The sequence below is a fragment of the Malania oleifera genome, chromosome 4 (genome assembly GCF_029873635.1).
Source record: "Malania oleifera isolate guangnan ecotype guangnan chromosome 4, ASM2987363v1, whole genome shotgun sequence".
NCBI classification, from domain to species: domain Eukaryota; kingdom Viridiplantae; phylum Streptophyta; class Magnoliopsida; order Santalales; family Ximeniaceae; genus Malania; species Malania oleifera.
This window is the reverse complement of record NC_080420.1, coordinates 79329363-79340208: the sequence shown is the minus strand read 5'-3', so window position 1 is coordinate 79340208 and position 10846 is coordinate 79329363. Positions and strand designations below refer to the sequence as shown.

Below are 10846 nucleotides of genomic sequence, written 5' to 3'. Positions count from 1 at the left end.
GAAATTATTTTAGAATAATCTTCTACTGTCTTTCTAAGCTAGTGATTTTCACATCCCTTTCCTTTTCAAAAGAGACATGAGATTCTTTTAAACTTTTTAATTCCTTTTCCAAGCTTTCATTTTGGTTTTTCAAAATTGTGTTCTTTTTAGACATTTTAACTAGAATCTTGTGAACTTTAAATAATTCTTTTTGTAGTTCTTCATAAGAAGACATGCTTTCACCACAAGAATTATAATATGATTCATCACAGGATTCATTACAATATTACAAGAGGTAGAGGAAGAGATGTGCACCTCTTCATCGTTTAATGCCATCAAGCAACAAGTGGCTTTTTCTTAATCACTTGAGTCTGAATCATCCCATGCTGTAACAACCTAAAAATTCATACCATTTTTTTTAGACCATATATATATAACCTCTGATACCCTACGTGTAAATATTTGTCATCATCATGACTCGGAGTGGGAGTCATGGTAACCTGTACATATCTTGTATAATGCCTATGCAGCGGAAAACCTAGGCATTCAAACCATATTCCAAAATACACAATACCAAAGTGCTACAAATCCACCTATATATATACACACACACATACACATCATTACCCCAAAAATCCCAAAATGTTGAGGACTATATAACTCAGCACAAGACTCACCCCAAATCTACGCCGACTCAGCTGCCTCCTCTACCTCTGAGCCGCCCCGCATGCCTTTCTAGGTTACCTGAAATGTTTATAATGTTGGGGTAAGACACCTCTCAGTAAGGAGAAACATGTTATCACCAGTGTGTGGCATATGAGTTAAAGCTTATAATAATATCTTTAACTAAACTGTCCATGGAATATTATTTTAAAATGATTGTATAGTAAATCATATTTATGACACCTTTAAAAATACATGAGCCTAAGTTTTCTATTCAAAATACTGTTATCTATAATATGCAATCTCTGTTTACTCTGTGTACTATACATATACGTAACTCTGAAAACTCCCCTGGATGGTTGTATGTCATAATTTAACCCCTCATGATAGGGTTGTGCGGCCCGTAGGCAGGGCTAAACACTAATTGGCCCTCCAGTGCTAGCTTAACTGTATGCATATCTAGATGCCTATAGTACGAAAGGCCCACTCCACCTGGTCCGAATGGTAGGGAGCTCTCAACTTTACCTATGAGCACAATCGGCAATACCATACTCTATCTGAGACGTATGGGTGCACTTTGTATAGCAACTGTACCGTGATCTAGATACTGTTTTGTATACTGCTCTGTTCCATCAAGGTCCGATACTATATAATAATATCTCTATATAATATCTATCTGTTTAACCATGATTCTATATCAAATGTATTAACCATGATTCTATAATTTCTGTATAGCCATGACATTGTAATAACAGTATATCTGTAATTCTGCAATTCTGTATGTCATGGTTCTATGCTCTGTATATCATGGTTCTATAAAATTCTGTATAATTATGGTTTTGCATAATTCTGTATAATCATGGTTCTGCATAATTCTGTATAATCACAGTTATAAAAACATTGTATAATCATGTTCTGTAATACACTGTGTAATCATGATTCTGTGACATACTGTATAAACATGATTCTATAAAATACTATATATCATAATTCTGTAAAACCATATAAACTGTGATTATGTAAAACACTATATAGTCATAGCTCTATAAATAAAAATTGTATAAGCTATATATCATAGTTCTGTAAAAACCATATAACCATGTTTCTATAAATCCGTATAACGTATTTCTGTAGAAACTATAGAAACATGATTCTGAAACTCTGTATGAATTTTCTATAATAATTCAGTATTTCTCATGCCACACAACTAAGTAAAAACTCTATAAACATACTCTATAAAACTGTAAAATTTTCAAACTCTGATATATTCAAAAATCATATTCTAATACTCATGATCAAATACTATACTTTACTGGTAAAGTTTCTAATAAAGCTGACATAACATGTATTCCCCTTACCTGACTATCTCACCACTAGGTATTATTTTACAATCTCATGCATGCGACATTCATAATTTCAACATCCTGGAATAACACACATATAATCCTCAGTCAATCAAGTGAATTTACAAGAATAATTATTACATTCACATTTTCCCCAAATCCGCATATCCATAATTTCCAATTTATAAACTATTTGTCATTTACTTGAGTTCCTAAAATAACACTCGTTGGAATCCTAACTCATGCATGCGGTGTTTGGAGACCCAAACCCTGAAATCACAATACCTAAGTTTAATCATCCCAAACACCATCATAACAATATCTAATACTAAATCTGGGTTCATAAAAACCTAATAACTATAAAAATCTTAAAATATTCTACTTACCCTGATTTTGGGATTATGCCCAAACTCCTTAAACTAAGATTCTGCTCCGGCTAAATTGTAGAGAATCTCCCCAGGATCATCGTGGTAGCTTCTGATCATCAAACTAGGGAGAAACGAAGCCAAAATTTTAGAAAGAAAGTGAGAGGGTCGTTTTCTAAAGAGAGAAACAAAAGAAGAAATTCTTCGCCGAAAATGTGATTTTTGCATATTTATAGGTGATTGGCCACGTGGTTTCATCGACGAGACACATGGCCTAGTCGACGAACTAAAGAAGGGACTTCGTCGACAAAGGTGAAGAGATCGTCGACGAACTAATGGGTCTAAAATACCCCCTCTCGGTTTCTCTTCGTCGACAAAACTTGAAATTCATCCACGAACCGATCATAGGAGTTCGTCAACGAAGCCAGGGGCATTCGTCAACGAACCTTTACCTCCTTTAAATTTTCCTTTCTCTTCATTATTTAATTATTATTATTTCTCGGGTATCTACACAAGTGGTGGTCTTCTCCTCTTTAGTTCCTTCATATGTATTTTCTTGTTCCCAAATTTCCTTAGCACTTTGACAAGTCATGATCCTATTAAATTCACTAGAATCTAAAGCACAATACAAGATATTCATAGCACTAAATTTGATTTGCATTAATGTAATGTTGTTATCATCCAATTCATTTTCTAGTTTAGGAAACTATTTATTATTAAAAATTTTCATAGGAACATAGTTTCCTTGAACAATCACTTTCCAAACCCTCCAATTCATTGTCTGGATAAAAATGCTCATTCTTTGTTTTCAAGAGGTGTAATTTACACCACAAAACATTGGAAGCTTTGTAAAAGATTGACCCTCACAAAACGAGGGTACACCAATATATGTCATGTGATCTTTATACAAAAACGGTTAAACTTATTGTAACCGAGCTCTGATATCAATTGTTAGAAATGGTGTAGTCCCAAGAGAGGGGGGCTGTGTTAGGTGTTTAAAAATTTAAACTAATACTTTAGCAATTTTAAACACAGTTTGAGCAAGTGATTTAAATACGCAAATGCAATCAATATTCACAACAAATATAAATATGCTCAAATTAAAGAGATTAGGGAAAAGAGAATAAAACCCAAGTTTTTACAAGGTTTGGCAATCCTTATTTACATCCTTGCCTCAAGCAACCCACTTAAATATTCTATTATGCACTCCTTCAATAGGCGGAGAAACCTCTCTTTTAGTAGGCAGAGATGCCTTTTACAAAACTCTTTCAATAGGCGGAGTCACCTCTTTTCTTTACGTAGGTGAAGTTTCCTCTCTTCTTTGCTTGGGTGGTGCACCCAACTCCTTCACTAGGTCGAGTCGCCTCTCTCCTTTCGGTAGGTGGAGTTACCTCTCTCCTTCAATGGGCGGAGATGCCTTTACAAGTGGAATCAATGAAAATGATGTATAAAGAGTGCTTCCTAATTGGCGAATAAGTACAATAAGAATACCACACTAATACACTCTCAAAAGATTATGAATGAAGCTTAAGGAGTAACTAGAAGGTCTCTCTTCAATAAATGATTGTCAAGAATGATTTTTGAGAGTGTGCGCTCGAAAAAATGAACTAGAAAAGCAAAATGCTTGAAAAGGATTTTCAATCAAGATAAAAAAAAACTTGGTTGTGTATAATGGATGCATATCTCTCTCTTTTTTCTTGCTAAAACAAGTTAGAAACCTTATATTTATAGGCAAGATGGTCTACTAGCCGATTTATGACCATTAGGCTTTTAAAAATAATTTGTCTTTTGAAAACTAGCCATTTTATGGCTGTTGCGGCAATCTGCCGCAATTTTCAGTCGACCTTCCGTATTTGGGGCATAACATTTGCTAGGAAACTCTAAATAGGGCGATCTTGGTACCAAAAGAAAGTTAAGAAAAAATCTCACAACTTTCATGTTGAACATACTTGAAGATGGGAAGTTATTGATAGAGAAAATCACACATCAAAGCGGCTACAGAAAAAAGAAGAGGATTTGGAGAATCTAGTTTTGGGGTTTTGCATTCCAAAAATGATTTTAACACTTTGAAATAATTTTTGTACATTTATAAAATGATTTTCATGAAATTATAAAGTGCCTAGGGTCCAACTAAGGTCACCTATAAGCTTCTTCACATAACCAATGATAGTGTACTCACATAGGTCCTATTTGCAAAATACATGAAATAAGTTCTTTTAATTTCTTCAAGCTTGGACTTCATGTCCTCCATAATCATAGTCATAGTCTTTAAGCTTGATCTTTATATGCTCCATGTTCATAGCAAAATATCATCATCTTGTGTGCTTTATGGCTTTCCAATGTGCATCTGTTATTATACTTAATACCTTAATACCTGTGTACACACTTAGTAGCACAATTAGATGTCTTGGTTTGTCATTATCAAAACAAAATGAAACCTAGAAAAGTCAACATAATCAGCATCAACAAACCCCACAACTGATGGACTATCCTATTGCTTGTTGAACATGATACCATAATTAAAAGTACCCCGTAAGTATCTGAAAATCCATTTGATGATTTCCCAATGTTGTCTACCCGGATTAGAGAGAAACTTACCACACTTACTGCATGTGCAAAGTCTTGTCTTGTACACACCATGACAAACATTAAACTCCCCACAACACTAGCATAGCATGTCCCAGATTTCATCATCCATCCTTGGGCATTCAGTGATAGACAATTTAAAGTGATTCACTAGAGGTGTACATACCGATTTAGCACCAACCATGCTGAACCTTTCTAACACCTTCTTCACATAACCGCCCTAAGATAATTTCAACATCCCTATAGTTCTGTATCGGCGAATCTCCATCCAAAGTATCTTCTTAGCAACGCTAAAATTTTTCATGTCAAACTCTTTATGCAATAGAAACTTCAACTGATTTGCCTCAGTTATGTCTTTCGCAACTATTAGCATGTCATCAATCTACATCAATAAGAAAATAATAGAATCTCCATCAAGGTCTTTCACATACACACAACAATCATACTCACACCTCCTATAGCCTATCTGTATCATATAGGAATCAAACCGTTTATAACATTGTCTCGGAGATTGTTTTAGCCTATAAAGAGACTTCTTCAGTTTTCAAACTAAGTGCTCTTGCCCGAGTTGACTGAATCCCTCTGGCTGCACCATATGGATCTGCTCTTCCAAGTCACCATGGAGAAATGTTGTATTTAGATCCATTTGTTCCAAATGTAGGTCATAGTTAGCTACTAATCCCAACACTACCCTCATGGAAGTGTGTTAGACCATAGGTGAGAAGATTTCACCATATTCTACTTCCTTCTTTTGTGAGTACCCCTTTACCACTAACCGTGCCTTGAATTTCTCTCATTTCTTTTCTGAAATTGTTTCCTTCTTCCTATATACCCATTTGCAGCCTATCGCCATCTTCCCATCTGGAAGCTCCACTAAATCCCAAGTTTGATTCTTATACAGCGATTCCATTTCCTCAATCATAGCACTCATCCACCTAAATTTCACCTAGCCATGTTGAAAAGTAGCTGGATCCTTGCAACTTAAAATGAAAGCGTAAGATGTCATATCATCAAATCCATACTTGGGCGGTGGTCTGATAGTGTGTCTGGATCTTCGTATAAGAACACTATCAACGTGCTGGTTTTCCGAGCTAGAACTCCTCGCAACTGGGGGACCAAGATCTGTTGAATTAGGTGTAATCCCAAGAGGGGGTGAATTGGGTATTTTAAAAATTCTTTGAATCTTTTTACCACTTACTCCCTACTTGTATATTTAGGAACGAGTTCTTATTTCCTAATTAATAGTGTGCAATGTTATTCAACCTATACATGCAATATCAGCAGTTGAAATGTAGTGTTGAAAGTAAAGAGTAAAGGGAAGGGAGAAGACAAACGCAATTTTTACAAGGTTCAGCCAACTCAGCCTATGTCCTCGCCTTAAACAACCACTTAAGGATTTCACTAAAATCTCTACTCCTTAAATTGGAACAGAACTTTCCTTACAATCCACTGCTTACAAGAGGTATAGCTTCTTCCTCACCTGTTGCTTACAAGAGATACAACTCTCTCCTCAAACACCGGTTCACACATCGAACTGTGTATACAATAAAATCTGTAAAGACACTAAAAAATGCTTCGAAACAAAAACTTGTAAGTATAATTCAAATTCCTAATATATTTATCATATGATATAATCTGAAGTTCGGAATGTATGAAACGATATAATCGTTTATGTATGATATGCTTTAACACACAATTCTATTTTTAACAAATCTCCCAAAATGTTTGTATGAATCAACACTTTGGAGAAATTAGGGTTCAATCTTTGAATACAAAAATAGCTTTGAAAATTGCAAAGATTTGAAATACACTTTGTTAAAAACAATATTTTTCTCAAGATGTCAATCTCGTAATATTTGACTTAAAGTATATATATATATATGATGAGAATACCAAAGATCAACAAACTTAATATTTGATTTTCAAAAACTATCCTTCAATATATATATATATATACAAAATAAATATTGTATAAATTTAAAAATAATATTGATGTAATACTATATATTATGTAATATAATATATTACATAAATCTAAAAAATAATATTAATATCATGATATCAATAAATATAAATATATAATCAAATAGTTTAGATGTATTCAAAATATCAGCCTTAAACTAAGAACACACTTGAGTGATTACTCTTTAAACAATGGTCAAATAAAAACTTTCTCAAGTATTCAATTTGTTAAAAACAATCTTTATATGAATATGAAGAAACTCAATTTTACACTCCAAAAAAAAAATATTCAATAACAGATATTGATATGAGAATCACTTGGAAAAACTAAATGGATCAACTACACCTCAATACCAAGAGGAAATAGAGTTGTGCTAATGAATCCCTTTGACTTCCAGAGTTGATTTGCCCAAAGACGATGTGTAGAAGTTAGAGTGCAGGCAATCGTATATCTATCAGCTCAAGTTTCTCAGTTCTCTTTTCAACAAGATGTGTTCTTCGCTTTTCGTTGATCTTTTTGTGTTTGACTCACTTACTAGGGTTTAGATAATTAGTATTTATAGTGTCTTACCCTTAGTATTGATCTCAACTGTTGGATCAATAAAATAGTTCGCAAGTTCTTTTAATAAAAATGATATTTTTAAGTTTTCCCGCAGTTTCAAACGACCAAAGCCATAGGCCCAGATGACCGAAGTCATTGAATTCCTATGAAAAAATAGTCTGGACACAGGGTCAAACGACCGAGGTCAAGGTTCAGACGACCGAAGTGTCGAGTTTAGACGACCGAGGTGAAGGTTCAGTCATCTGAAGTGCTTCTACCTGTTTTTGTTTTGCACCTTCAATTCTTCAGACGATTGAGCTTAATCTTCAGACGTCTGAGGAAATTCTTCAGTCATCCGAACTTCAAGTTCAGCCAACTAAAGTCCCTAATTTTGAAATTTTTCTGTTCTAATTTAAAAATCTGTTTTGCTCTCCTTCTTGGGTCTTTTGTAAAAACATATTTTCCTTAATTTTAAAAGTATTTTCAAGTCCATGAAAGTTTCCTAATGATATACATGAAATGCATGAATCCTAAAGTCTTTCTAAGTTATGTTGAGTCTCAAATTAAATCATACGAAAATGTAAGTACATGAGTTCTAAGCACCCACTCCCAAGATGTTCTTAAACTTTACCGCTTGCATCTTGATTCTCGTACTCTTGGAGTTCCATGGATCTTACCAAGATTTGTAAGATTTACTTGAAGGCTTCCATGACTCGTTATCCTTTCGTGCATGCTTAATATAAGTCATGTTCACAAACTCAATGCACAGATCAAATACCAAGTGATTTGTCATTATCAAAACCGGATTTGACTCGTAGAGTCAACAAGATCATTATCATTGCCCTGAGTTTCTAACTCCACTACACGATATGATCATCTCTACTCCAGTTTTCTGGCTTTTGTTTCTCTTCATCATTTACTTGAGTACGCTTCACCATAACTTTCTCATCAAAAACTACTTCTCTACTGATCACCACCTTGCTTGCCATTGGATCCCACAACTTGAATCCCTTTACACCTTTTTGATACCCCAAAAAGATGCAGTGGCTAGAATTTGTGTCAAACTTCAATCTCTCCTCACTAGACACGTGTACATAGACTAGACAACCGAATATCTTCAATCCAAAATAGTCTACCGCATTTTCCGTCCATACCTCCTCTGCCTCTTTCCCCTTTAGTGATGCCATTGGCGATTAGTTTACCAAGAAACAAGTCATACTAACTGCCTCAGCCCAAAAGTTTTTCGCTAGCCCTGCATTAAGCCTGAGACACCAAGCTCTCTCAACTAGAGTCTGGTTCATCCTTTTAACCACACCATTTTGTTGAGGTGTCTGGCAAACAGTGAAATGTATCCTAATGCCTTGCTGCCCACAAGACTCCATGAACCTAGAATCAGCGTACTCGGTCCCATTTTCTGACCTAAGGTATTTAATTCTCCTCCCTGTATGGTTTCCCACTTCAACTTTCCACAACTTAAACCTGGCAAATGTATTTGACTTGCACCGCATGAAGTACACCCAGACCTTCCATGAGTAGTCATCAATAAAACTCATAAAATAAATATGTCCTCCTTTTGATGCTACTCTCACCGGGCCCCCAAACATCAGAATGTATGTAATCAAGAATACCTTTCGTCTTGTGTATAGCTGTTTTAAATTGCACCCTACTTTGCTTTCCTAGATTACAAAACTTGCAGAAGTTCAGCTTGCATGTTTTCATACCCTTCAATAGCTTCCTTTTGTGAAGTTCTTTCATACCATACTCACCCATATATCCTAACCACATATGCCACAAGACGGTTTCATCAAATTTAGAATCTACGGCTGTAACTCCACCTACAACTGTAGTGCCCAACAATGCATAAATATTTCCATCTAACTTTTTCCCTTTCATCACCATTTGATTTCCCTTGCACACTTTCATAATTCCACTTTTGGACTTGTAACTGAATCCATTACAGTCCAAGTTCCTAATGAAATTAGACTCTTCCATAGGCCCATCAAATATTTTAATTCAAATATCTCTTATTCCAATGATTTTACAAGAAACATCATTGCCCATAAGAACTGAACCTGAATTAACCAACCAGTAAGTGTTGAACCACTCCTTATTTGGAATCATGTAGTAAGAACACGTCGAGTCTAGGATCCAAAAGTTCATAAGGCGATTCGACCCTAACGAAATTGAAAGTATGTTACCATTGCTGCTGAATATCTTTCTTCAACTACATTTGCTGATTTTGAAATACCTTCTTGCTTTTCAACATTTCCTTTCCTTAATTCCGGACACTCCAGTTTTATGTGTCTCTTTTTGCCGCACTTAAAATGTTGGATTTCCTTTTTCTTCTTGGACTAAGATAGGGATTTATTTTGACTCGATCCATTTTTGAATTTTTCTCTCCCACGTTCATGGTTACCCTTCACCACAAGCCTTTCACTGTGTGAAATTTTGTCTCTGACTTTCTTTCTTTGATGAAAGCCAAGCAATGTGCTTGTCATCTTTTCCAAATTCAGGGTCTCTTTATCCCATGTAAGAGTCGTAACTAAGTTCTCATACATGTGAGATGCAAATAGGGAACTCAGTAGCATCAGAGCCTTGTCATCTTCCTCGAATTTCACATCGACCCATATTAAATCACTTGTGATTCGATTGAACAAGTTGATGTGTTGGTTCAAATCCGAACCCTCCACCATCTTAAGACAATAAAACCTTTTCTTAAGAAAGTTTATTCATAAGAGACTTAGACATGTACCAGCTTTCAAGCTTTTTTCATACAGCCACAGGAGAATCCTCTTCCAAGACATGATACAACACGTCATCTGCCAAACACAATCTGATAGTAGTCACAGTCTTTGCCTCCAATTCCTTCCAATTTGCTTCATCCATGTCTTCCAGTTGAACACCATACAAGGTCTTCACCATCTCTTGCTGCACAAGAAAATCCTTCACCCTTCTCTGCCATAAATCAAAGTTCCCGATTCCATCAAACTTGACAACGTAAATTTCATAGATGAAGTATCCAAAGCCATTACAACAATTGCTCAAATACCAATTTGTTGTATTAAACAGTATTTGCACAATGGAATATCAATGTAGCAATCAATGAAAACCAAATGTAGAACACACCCACACAGCATATATGAAATCAAATAAAACAAAATAAGAAATTATATGGTTCGACAATGCCAACATGCATAAGAGCAATCAAAGAAATAACTTTACTATATTGGTGTCAAAAGACACTTATAATGATCTTCTTACAATGCAAATACACTAAGAATGATGTATATATAAAGTTCCTGGATGGTTTCCCTCCAAACCCTAACCAACTTAATGTCCATTGTTCAAAATTCAAAAATAAAGGTTGGGTTACCAAGCCAAACCGTCGATGGATTGGGTCAAACCGT

At 35.1% G+C, this 10846-nt stretch overlaps 1 protein-coding gene across 1 annotated transcript in view; it reads right to left on the bottom strand.

Annotated features, from left to right (window-relative positions):
* Positions 1-218: 218 nt before the first annotated feature.
* Positions 219-10846, bottom strand: part of LOC131154063 (ENHANCER OF AG-4 protein 2-like) — a 122201-nt gene continuing 111573 nt past the window's right edge. Inside the window, exon 14 of the transcript XR_009136318.1 lies at positions 219-723. The gene's annotated coding sequence lies outside the window, so the exon portion shown is untranslated. The remainder of the gene's footprint in view (positions 724-10846) is intronic.